Consider the following 12,163-nt stretch of genomic DNA (forward strand, 5'->3'; position numbering starts at 1 on the left):
AAGGGAATAAAAATCTTTAGTAGCACTGGAACTATAAGCGTGGCTTTTACTCAAAATATTTATAATATCAAAGTGGTCATCATAACTTGGTCCTGATTTATTAGAAATAAAATGGTAGGGTCAAATGCTACCTCAAAGATGATCTAATGTTAACTCCTGGTTTTACCAGTGGAAAAAATGTGACTCTACTAGATTAAGAAACTTGCTAAAGTTATATAGCTAACCTTGTACAGCTGCTTAGTAGCAAGGTTAGGACTTGAACCCAGCTCCTCATTTCCTAATACAGTACACTTCCACTAATTCAGGACTGGAGTCTAGAGCATTTTAAGAATTTTGCTTGAATATTACTCAAAAAATATATTTCATTTCTAGTTTATTGATTTATTTTCTGAATCACTTAGTTACATCTACAGTCAAATTAGGACATCATAATGTTTTTGAAGGAATGAATGAGAAATATCATAACCATAAAAATTTTCCATTCCAAATAGACTCAGGAAGTTTGGTATATTTTTGCTGCAAGTTAATCCTTTTGCTTATAACTAGGATATTGGATAAAATTTGGGAATACAGATCTCTTTAAATTCACTACAGTTCTCTACAACCTGACATAAACCCAGAAGAAAAGAACACTGCAGTGGAAGAGACATGTGTCTGTTTTTCCCTCCAAAGGCTGTTTACAAACATCCTTAGCTCTGAGAGAAGGATGTGGATTGTTATTTATTGAATATTACATCTCCTACAATAGGCATTTTACAATACCAAGCTCTATAATAGTATTAAGTACTAATAATGGTCTCGTTGAGTAGCCTGCTTGTGGAATAAAATGGCTTTTAATGGGTTCCCAGTCTTTTCTTTTTCTTTAAATAAATTTACTGGAAATTCAACTTATAGTAAATGCAGATTCATTTCTTTTTATAGTTAAAAAAAATACAAAGGTGTGTCCCTGAGCTCATATTTCAGAAGTTTTAAATGACTCTCTGTATTTGATTTTTATTGCACTGTGAATGTTATAGCAATTTTGGGTTCACTATATAAACTGGAGCCTGTTTTATGCATAAAATAATGTAGCTCAATCTCCAAATACATTGCCCACCCATGCATGATAATTAATTTTTTATTGAACAAAGCCCTAAAATATAAAGCATTAGTTGATTATGTGTAACCAAATGATGTTAGATGTCCAAGGGCAATTATGATAAAATATTAAAGCAATTTTATATCAAGAAAAAGATAAAAATATACAGCCACATACCCTTGATTCAGTTACTTCCATTTTTTTTTTGCACATTAAAAATGAATTTAAGAGCTGTCAACTCGATTGCTTCAAATATGAAGTTACTTTGGTTTTGAGAAACTCCAAGATTATTGAAATGTGTTTGAGACACCAGGAGTCCCAAAAAGTTACTGATGCTAAGCCTCCCATAAGCCAAGGCGAGCTCATGATCCTTTCTTTAATAATAAATTTAGAATCTTTATTAGAAAATGTGCCACAGTGCAGCACTCAGAGATATACTATGTTGCAGTAGTCTCTCTTGAAAAAAAAAATAGAAATAAGTCGCTTAATAAAGTCTAAATCATTCCTTAGGTTAGCTAATAGAAGCACCCGTGGTTATAAAATTAATCAGTCCCTGCTATTACAGCAAATTGGTGAAGATTGTATTGACACATCTTCATCTGCATGTCTCATCAGAGGTGTCCGTGCCATTTAGCTACGAAACCCTGGAGGCTTTCCTCCGCACAGAATCTTATAACACTTCAATTAAGGGACACCAAGCTGCCAACCAGACAGCGGCACATTTATTTCTTGATGACTCCTTAAGTTGTGCCACAGGCCTATCATTAAGAGAATATTTTTCACAGCAGGTTGCAAAGATCCTCGTGCCATTAAAAGGAATTGAAAAAGCATCAATTTGTTGTTTCCACCTAACACAGATATTTTTCATTGCTGGAACAGCCATTAAAAACAATCTGTTTTATTGCATTCTGAAAAGATCACATGAAGTACACATAATGATTTATTTTAAGGATGACATTAGGATTAAAACCACTGTGAAAATGTAGTATTTGAAATAAATATTTAAGAAAACACAGTCTCAAATATGCTTTTCTTTTTTATACCAAGTTATTAGAAGAGATTTATTGATACCTTGAATCATAGCTTGAAAATGCTCCAAAAGAATGTCTTTTAAAAGAGGATGAGGAAGAGTGTCTCTGGAGAGCTATGTCTCGGGAGGATGGCATCCCTTAAAATTTTAAGTGGATATTCTTTGGACATTAGCAAACTGGAACAGAATGCTTTGAAAACATAATGGATCAAATCCTGCTTTGGAATAATGCAATGGGGAGATTTTTTGGGGGTGAGGTAGGAGTTTAATGCCATTGCTACATTGTAGAGTATTGACATAAAATACTAGTTTTTAGTCACCAGAGTGGCAGGAATCACCCAATTCTGGTTAGTTATTTATGAGAGCTGCTGATTATGGGTACCTACCAGAAATTGCAGTTTGACATAGTGACTTCTTTTAAAATTTATTTTCTTAGTACCAGAGTTGGCCACTCATTATTTGACGGTCTGCCTCAGCAATAACTTAAGACGAGGGGACATTTCTGTCAAGGAGGCTTCTTAATGCTGCTGCTTAGAAAATTTCAGAAGTCTTTCCTAAGTTATTTTTGACAAAACCAACTGGTTTCTGACAAAACCAAAGAATAAAAAAATAAAATAAATCATGTAATCCAGTAACGATTATACAATATTTTGAATTCATCTTCTGGAGAAAAACAACAACACTAAAACAACCTCCTAGAGGAGGACTTTATTCTGTCTTTCTGGCTTTAAAACGCTGATCTGATCATGCTCTGGTGTTACCAAGGTGGGAGCACCTTATGTTAAAACTGATCTCCCTGAAGCTTACCAGGATCTCACCGCTATCAATGGGACTGGGTATAAAATAAGAACTGTAGTGGACACTGTGGTTGGTTGTCCTATTAGATCTGCCCTCCAGGACTGAGACATTTCTCTTGTGGCAGGAGGCAGGTCTCAGCTGAATTTATTTTCTGAGGATGGCCCGGAGCAGAAGATAGCCTCCGTGTCCAAGGGCACTGCTCCTGCCTAGAGATAGTTTGCACACAATGACTGGCCTACAAGGAGAACTGTAAAGGCTCTGTCTCCTTGCTGCAAAGCCACATGACTCTAGAGGACCGTCTCAGCTCTGGAGTTCCCCCGTGGGATTGGTGGAGACCGTCGTTGTAGGCGCACCCAAGTTCAAATCTTCCCTCTACCCAATCCTACCTTTCTCACTGAGCCATGGGTGTCAACCAGCTTCCGACATGCAGATCTTCCTCTCACATTTGGTCCCAAAGAATCAGTGAAAGACAACAGTGCTTTGTTGTATGTAAAATTTGATTAGTCTGAATGGGTTATGCCCACAGGAGCAAATCCCAGGGAATTATGGAAGTATGAGGGCACCTGTTTAAAAACCAACAACCTTAGATATCCGTGGAATGCCTGAGATATTCAGAGGTCAGCTATGGTAAAATCTCTCTCTCTTGAATCCTCTTTCATTTCTATTCTCACTGACACCACCTTCTTAATGTCTCCTTGCTGCCAGTTTTCTCCAATGCTGGATCATTCATTTTCTTTGTGACTGACGAGATTATCTTCCACAAACTCATTCGATGTAACTCCCTTATTGAAAGACTCTGGATGCTTACACATTGTTTCAGCATAAAATAGGAGGTCTTATCCCTTAAAACTCTTATTTTGGCATTTATGTTACCTCAACACCTATAATGTCCCTTCCCTGGTGACCAATCCCCGTATAACTTAGAATAACCCTAGTACCTCTGTTATGGGTTCCTTGAATATTTTACTATTTCCAACATATGTTATGTTCTTCTGTGATTCAGTGTGTGCATTTGAACCTGTTGATCCTAAATGCCTTTTTCTCTAGCGCCTTATCTTGTTAATAAACTTCTATTGATCCTGTAAGGCTCCTCAAATCTTCATTATCTTTTCAATTGTTCCCTGGTTCTCCCACCAAAATAACAGCTCCATATTTATTTCCCAACTTTGTGTGTTTATCTATCACAAAGCTTCTGCTCTATTATAATTCATCATGTTTACATTTTTTTTGTACCCCATGAAACAGCGAATTTTTAAAGGGTAAGGACATGCTATTTAATTTGTAACTCCCGGGATACCCGGGTGGCTCAGTGGTTGAGCACCTGCCTTTGGCCCAGGGCATGATCCTGGAGACCTGGGATCGAGTCCTATATTGGGCTTCCTGCATGGAGCCTGCTTCTCCCTCTGCCTGTGTCTTTGCTTCTCTCTCTGTGTGTGTCTCTCATGAATAAATAAATAAAATCTTAAAAAATAATTAGTAACTCCCAGCATATTTAAGAATACTTAAATAAATAAATGGGGAGGTCTTAATTTAGGTTTTCCCCAAAGCAGAGTCTAAATCAGGACTTGGGTGTAGGTAGTTTATGTGAGGAGTGAATTTAAGAAGCAAGAGTGAGAGTAGGAGGAACCAGACAAGGAAGGAGGGAAATTCAATAATGGATTCATTGGTTATTGGGTGGCCACCACTGTGGATAGTGGGTCAGAAGCTCTGGGATCTTTCTAAGGCTAGAGTGGAAAGCACTTCCAAATAGTCCCCATGAAAGACAGGAAGAGGGAGGCATTTATCTACCCATTCCATCACATATTGGTTGATGCTTGCTTCAGAGATATTAGCTCCCCCTTCCTTCCAGACCGTATTGCACTGGGTCTGGGTGAGATCCTGGGATTTGGAAAAAATCTTGAGGGAAGAATTGGAGAGAGGACACTGGCAGCATGTGCAGAACAACTGTAGCTGCACTTGAAATCACAGGCAGGTTTGGCAGATGTGGCCCAAGGTACAAGGGCGTAGCCATAGGGGATTATTTGACTAAAGTTCTGAGATTCTCACTTTGAGAGAGCAGCATTGGACCTAATCAGGCACTCTGATTTAAAGTGGAAAATGTAACTAAATGCATTTTCACTGCAACTAAACTGAAGCTTATGTGTATGCCATGAATTCTTATTCTCTTAGTTGTACCTGGCTCTCTTTCCTTGTTATGTCCTTTGTTATCTCTTCAATGAATAATGGAGTGTGTATGAGCTTGGCAATATACTCTCTGATCCTCAATTTTCTCATGTATGAGAGGATAAGGCTTTATTTTATAAAATTATTTTCCATCTAGCCATTCATTCACTTATTCATTAAACAAATACCCATTGAAGACCTACTATGTGCCAGTCACCAGTATAGTCAAGGCTATGGATATAATGGAGAGCAAAACAAAACAAAACTTCAAATGAACACAAATTATTTACCAGTCTTTGATATAATGGATTTGGTGAAGGAGAGACACTGAACAAATAATCATACAAATAAATATAAGTTAAAAAAATATGGTCCATGACAGAAAGAAAAAGTACAATTTACAATTTTTTACAAGGGTTTACATAAATAGGAGTGTGTGGTTGAGACTGGTGTTTACTCAATGGTCTCAAACTATCTGATTGTCAAACTAAGACCTGCTTGAAGAGCAAATGATTGGGAGTTGGTGAAACGAGGAGATGGAGAAGTAGAGACAGCGCTATAAGTGAAGGCCATGAGGCAGAGGGGAAACCATAATATATTCTAAGGAAGGTGAGATTTCTCAGAACATGGTGGAAGAGGTGGAAAGAGTCAGTGCCAAGTAAGCCTGGAGAAGTAAGGAGAGAGACCATTTGGGAACAGGGAGATGTCATCAGGAGTACAAAGCAATGGGAAGGCTTTGGAAGAGATACGTGATGTTACTATCTGTGGAAGATTCCTTTTACTTCTACTTATGGATTGAATGAGTTTTGGAAAGTAGAACGTGGAAACCGGACCATGGCTCTATTGAAGGTTACTGATTCCGTAAAGCCACTAATGTACCCTACATGGAGTTGATAGAATTTATTTGCAGTCTCCTTTTCTTGTCTTCTGTTTTCCTTTCTTCATTTTTTTCCTCCCTTAAGTTTTCCCTCCATTCCAAAAACTTACTCTTAGCATCTCGTAAGAGAACTTTATCAGGAGAAGGAAAGTGATGTTATTTATAACCAATGGCCCATCACACATTTTCTGTGACGTTTCTATGTGATCTGTGCTGCTGAAAAAGGCAAAAGGGGATGACAGGCAAGCTTGCTTAGGGTTTTATGGGCCAAGAAGAAGGAATTGTGGTCTTCATGGCATTTTTGGAAGTGAAGGAGCAGAGGTTAGGAGTCATTGGACAGATGAAATTATATGTAAAGAGAGGTCAAGGGTGTTGGGTAAGCTAAAAGAAGTGAATTAGAGATAGAGTAATAGTGCCTTATGGTAGGGATGTCTGGATATCTGAGCAGCAGGGGAGGAACTGAACATACTCAATTTTAAAGAAGCATAAGATAATCCTTTCATGATAAAAAAAGGAAAATATGAAGAAATTCAGGTAATAAGTATGGTGACCGGTACCCTAAACTGAAATATCTATATATGCATACAGGAGTTTTAATTCTTATCAATAATTATAATGATAATGAATTAGAAATATTTTGAAAACTTCCTAACAAAAATTGATTAAAGTGAATTTATTTTTGTAGAGAAATAGCACAGAATCAAGGAAATTCTTAGGTACAATATACATAGGAATCACCATCTTGATTATTCAAAGAAAAATTGAAAAGCATTTCCTTTTGGATACTAAATCTGAGCTTATTAATAATAATGATACTACTTTATATTTTGTTCCTTTCAACTTTATTGAGGTATACTAAGTTGCACATATCTGAAGTGTGTATTTGGATGACTTTCACATAGATACACCTCTAGAATCCCAGCACAACTGAGGTAATACGCAATTCCACTAGCCTAAAAGTTCCTTGTGTTCCCTTTGTGATACTTGGCTCCCTCCACACCCATCCCAGGAAAACAGGGATGTGTTTTCTGTTACTCTGCATTAATTCGCATTTCCTAGCATTCTAAATAAATGGACTATTGCAGTATGATTCTGGGTTCTCCTACCCAGCATAATGATCTTGAGATTCACCATATTGTTGCATGTATTATTAGTTAATTCTATTTCATTATTTATATATACTTAGTGATAAAATAGAATTTGCCTATTAATGGACATTCACATTGTTCCCATGTTTTATCTTTTACAAGTAAAGCTCCTATGAACATTGAATGTACAAGTCATAGAATGGACATACACTTTATTTCTTTTGGCTCAATACTTAGAAATGGAATGGCCAAGTAATATGGTAGGTATACATTTAAGTATAAATAAAATTCCACAATATCTCCCAAAGTCATTGTATTATTTTATATTTTCACCTGTAGTTTAACATAAATATTATATAAGTTGGCACTGCCTTACATAAACTTAACAACAATACACCTATAAGCTCAGTATTATTTCCCCCTATTATGTAAAAGGAAATTAAAGTTCAGGAATGTCACATAAACTATCTGTGGTCACAAAACAAGTAAATAAAAGAGTTGGAATTCAAACTTGTATCTGACAGTGTTCGAATGATTTTTCAGAATGCCAAGGAAAGTTTTTATAAACCAAGGACTAGCTCTTACTTTAAAGAGATGTGATTCTCATCCACTGAGTTGCTAGCTCCTGCTTGACTTGGATAAATGGATAGAATGGGAAATTATTTTAGTCCAAGTGATGGCTCATTGGCCAGACAAGGTCGAGGTATAGCTTTATATGGTTGACTGGAATTTAAACTTGTGACCTGCCATCAGTTGGAGAAGATATATATATACGTGTGTGTGTGTGTGTTGTGTTTGTGTGCGTGTGTATACACATACATATATATAAACCAACAATCTTCTTAATTTAAGAGAGTGGCTCCGATTTAGATGAAGTGCTACTTAAATCAGTAACCATAGCCATGTTTTCATTGGTTTAATGGCTTTTCCTTTTTACTGTTGATTTTGTTTCAAAGAGCAGATAAAGACATAAAGACGCAAGAACTGGAAAGCAAAAATAAATAAATAAATAAATAAATAAATAAATAAATAAATAAATAAAATAAGAAATACAAAACCAGCTGGGAAACAAAGAGAAGAGGATAAAGCACCTGGAGGAGATTAATGGACGGAAGTACTTTCTCTTTGTTTCCATTTTTAATAAGACAAACGCATTATGTAAAATTTAAAATGTGAGAACTGTACATAGCTGTATGAAACACAGACTACAAGAAGCTCTTGTGGTTTTTGATGCTGCTGTTGGCAGTGTTTCTTCTAACTACTGAGGGGCACTTCGGTTTCTATAATGTTGATCTCGATGCAAGCCTCTACGGTAACTAATATCCAGGAGACACAACCATGAAATAACTGCTTCTGCCTTGGAGATGTAACATTTTTTTGTGCTGAGACTAAAACTAATAGAAGACTCTAACTCTTTTCTTTTTAGAGAAGAATTGGGTGTAAGGGTGGTCTGTATTTAGGAGGTAGTGACTGATGGTCCAAAAGGTCAATAGTGGAATCACCATTTCTCAAAGCTTTTCATTTCCTTTCATCTCTGCTGTCATCAAATGCAGTAGCTTCCTAATTAGACTGAGCAAATACAAATATAGGACTCAGAGATAAATTTAATTTTCAGATAAAAAATATTTTTTCTTACTATAAGAATATTCCATGTAATATTTGGGACATACTTACGCTACAAAAATTATTCGTTGTTCATCTGATATTCGAGTTCAATTGAGTATCCTATATTAGTATCTCGCAACCCTATTGCCAACAAACTTAATCTTTTTTTTTCCTTCTGACCTCTCTCCTTTCATTGTCGCAAAATGGAATATCAAAATTTACCAAAGAAGTAGAACACCTAAATTTAACAGGAGCCACAGAAGATGGAAACAAACTCTTCAGTACAGTCTTTGAAACATTCTAAAGCAGCCAACTATGGTGTCATCTATTCATACAGGCGTAGTGTCAATAGTTTAAGTGGTAATTTCAGAAAGAAATTCATTTTGTAAAATTCAATACACTTATTCTTTCTTGATAAATATGCTGAAAAATACAAATGAAAGGACAGTACTCAAGGATAATAAATAACCTAATATTTAGTAACTAATATTATTGACTTCTATGTGTCATCTGTAGTAACAAGGAAAAGCAAAAACTTTTGAGGCAGAAATAATAATTATTATTCCCACTTCCATTCTACAGGCAAGGAAACTGAAGAATAGAGAAGTTAAGCCATTTGCCACAAGGTACACAGCTAGTGATTTATGGGGCCAGGCAACTTCAAAGCTCATACTCTAAACAACTACATTAAACTGCCATTTTTCAAGGGAACAGTAATAAATATGCATTGCCTACAAATAATGCAAATAAAAGATATTTGGAACTTCTATGGAAAAATAGTTAAATGGCCAAATAATATGTTCCATGTTTATGAAAGACAATGTTTACAACTTTCTCAATCGCTCCCAAATTCATATATAGCTAGAATGAAAGATCAGTCAAACCTCAAATCCTATTATTGAAGGAGTTGGCAAAATTATTCTAAAATTAAACTGGAAAGATGCATTGGAAAAAATGTTTGAGTAAAGGAGATTAAGTAGAGGGAGTTTTGATCTACAAAATAGTACAGGAAGAATAAATATTGTAGATATCAATTTTTCCCAAATTAATTTTTAAATTTAATACAATTCTAGTAAAATCCAGAAAGGTTTGTGTGCATATATATAACTTTATAAGCCTATTGTCAAATTATGTGACTGAGATTAGTTAATACATTTTTTTCATTTCATTCAACAATATTTTGCATGTCGAAAAGAAAAAGGCTCAATTAAAAAAAAAAAACTAAAAAAATAGAAAATAAAAAAATAAAAAATAAAATAACCAAAACTAACCACCATTATGTCATCATGCTTAAATAGCTCAGTATTGTCAAAATACTCAGTGTTCAAATTTCCAATTATTTCCTAAATGTAATAATTGCTTTACAGTTCATTTTATTGACTCAGGGTTCAAACAAGGCCCAAGCATTCCAACTGGTGGAAAGTCTATATAACCATTCCCACTCTTATCCCCACTGTTTTTTTTTTTTTTTTTTCTTGCAATTTACTTGTTGAAGAAACCAGGTTTGTCCTGTAGTTTCTTATGTTCTGGATTTTGCAGGTTGCATCCCATGTTGTAGTTTAATACCCTTCTCTGCCTTCTATATTTTCTATGAATTGCTAGCAGCATGTAGAAGTTCAATAAAATTCAGGTACAATTTTATTTTATTTCTTTTTGGGGGCAACACTACTTCCCAGGTGGTGGTCTTCCTTTTGCAAGTACATAAAGTCTCTCTTTTTGAAATGTTAGCAGCCATTGGTCATGAAGGACTAGATCCATTAATACAGAAGAAATTGAGAAATAGTGATACTCTATTGCTAAGATAATAATTCTTCCACATTATTAGCTAGAATGCTTCTATAAAAAGAACCATTTCTTCATCTACTGTTTAATTACCCAGAGTATAGTTTGAATAGAAAAGGCAGGATAAATGCTCAATTATGTTAGCTAATACAAATTTGATAAATAATAACAAGACGGAAAACACATTTTCTTGGGTGTGAGACTCATTTTAAAGTTTAGTAATTAATGTCATCTGGTATTGGTGTAGACATATAGGGACAAAGCAATGGAATGAAGTAAGAAGCCCAAAAACAAATGTTTATTAAACTTTTGAAACTTTTTTATTGAATTAATCAGCAACCAGATAAAGATCAGAATGTTATCAGCCACTCAGAGACTTCCCTCTTGGGCCCTTTTGGTCACTATTCTGATGTCTAAAATTATATGTTGGTTTTGGCTGTATGGTATTTTATATAAATGGATTCATATGGTGAGTACTCTAGTATTTTGTGCTTTTTTTTTTTTGGTTTAATATTATACTTGTGAAATTCATTCAGGTTGCTGCATGTGGTTACAGATCATTTGTTCTCATTTCTGTAAAATATTCCATTTTGATAAGCACTGTTCTAGGTTCTGAAGCTAGATCAGATAAGAAAGAAAGTCTCTGTTTTAATGGAGTTTACTTTCTAGTGTATATATAATAATATATGGAAACAGGTGTATTTAGGGAGCCTGTACATATGCTTGAATTCTTGGGCAACTGCATAAATGGTGCTGGGACAATTTGTTATTCATTTGGAAACATATAAAAGTGGCACTCTGTGTCATACACACAGAAATAGTCCAAGAAATTTAAAGGTTGAAATGTAAAAGGTAAAGTTTTAAAATAAGAAATACTAGCTTATTAATTATCAATATTTATTAAACATCTACTTGTAACAAGCATTCTTGTAGGTTTCAGGGACACATCATTAAAAAATAGCATACCAAACTCCCTGCTCTCATGAAGCACACATTTAATGCGGCGAGACAATAAAAACCTAGACAAGTAGATTGTATAGTATAGTAGAAAATTACAAGTGTTTTAAAGAAAAGTACATTTACTGGAAGTAGAAGTATAAAGTGTCTGGAGGAGAGGATAAGGTTGCAATTTTCAGAAGAAAATTCTTTGTGACCTTAGAGTAGGGAAGGGTTTCTTAAATAAGACTTAAAAACAAAAACAATGATGACACAGAAAATGCCTGATTAATTTTATTGCATTGGAGAAAAAAATGGATACATCAAAAAATGCTAGAAAAGTAAAAAAGGAAATGAGATATTTGCAACCCATATAGTCTTCCAAGGATTAGCAACCAGAAAATACAAAGAACTTCCACAAATTGATAAGAAAAATACAAAGAACCAATAGAAAAAAATATGGACAAAGGATACGAATATGCAGTTCACAGGAGAGGGAACCCAAATTATGACTAAATCTATAGGAAAAAAGCTCAATATCAAAGAAAACGTGACCTTAATTCATAATGTTATTTTTTTTTTTAGTATTTATTTTTTATCTAGCTAATCAAATTACTTAAGATTCAAAAAGAAGACTTTCACTGAGATGGGTACACCCATGAACGGTTGCTGGGATTAGAGAGGTACCAGTATTCTGAATTTGACTTGACTGCTCTCCTCCCTGCTTTCGGAATCATGACATGTGCTTTTGGGTCACAACGGAGATGAGAATCAGAGATCTAGGAAGCAACTGAATCCTGTTTCTA

This window comes from Canis aureus, chromosome 28 (assembly GCF_053574225.1).
Source record: "Canis aureus isolate CA01 chromosome 28, VMU_Caureus_v.1.0, whole genome shotgun sequence".
NCBI classification, from domain to species: Eukaryota; Metazoa; Chordata; class Mammalia; order Carnivora; family Canidae; genus Canis; species Canis aureus.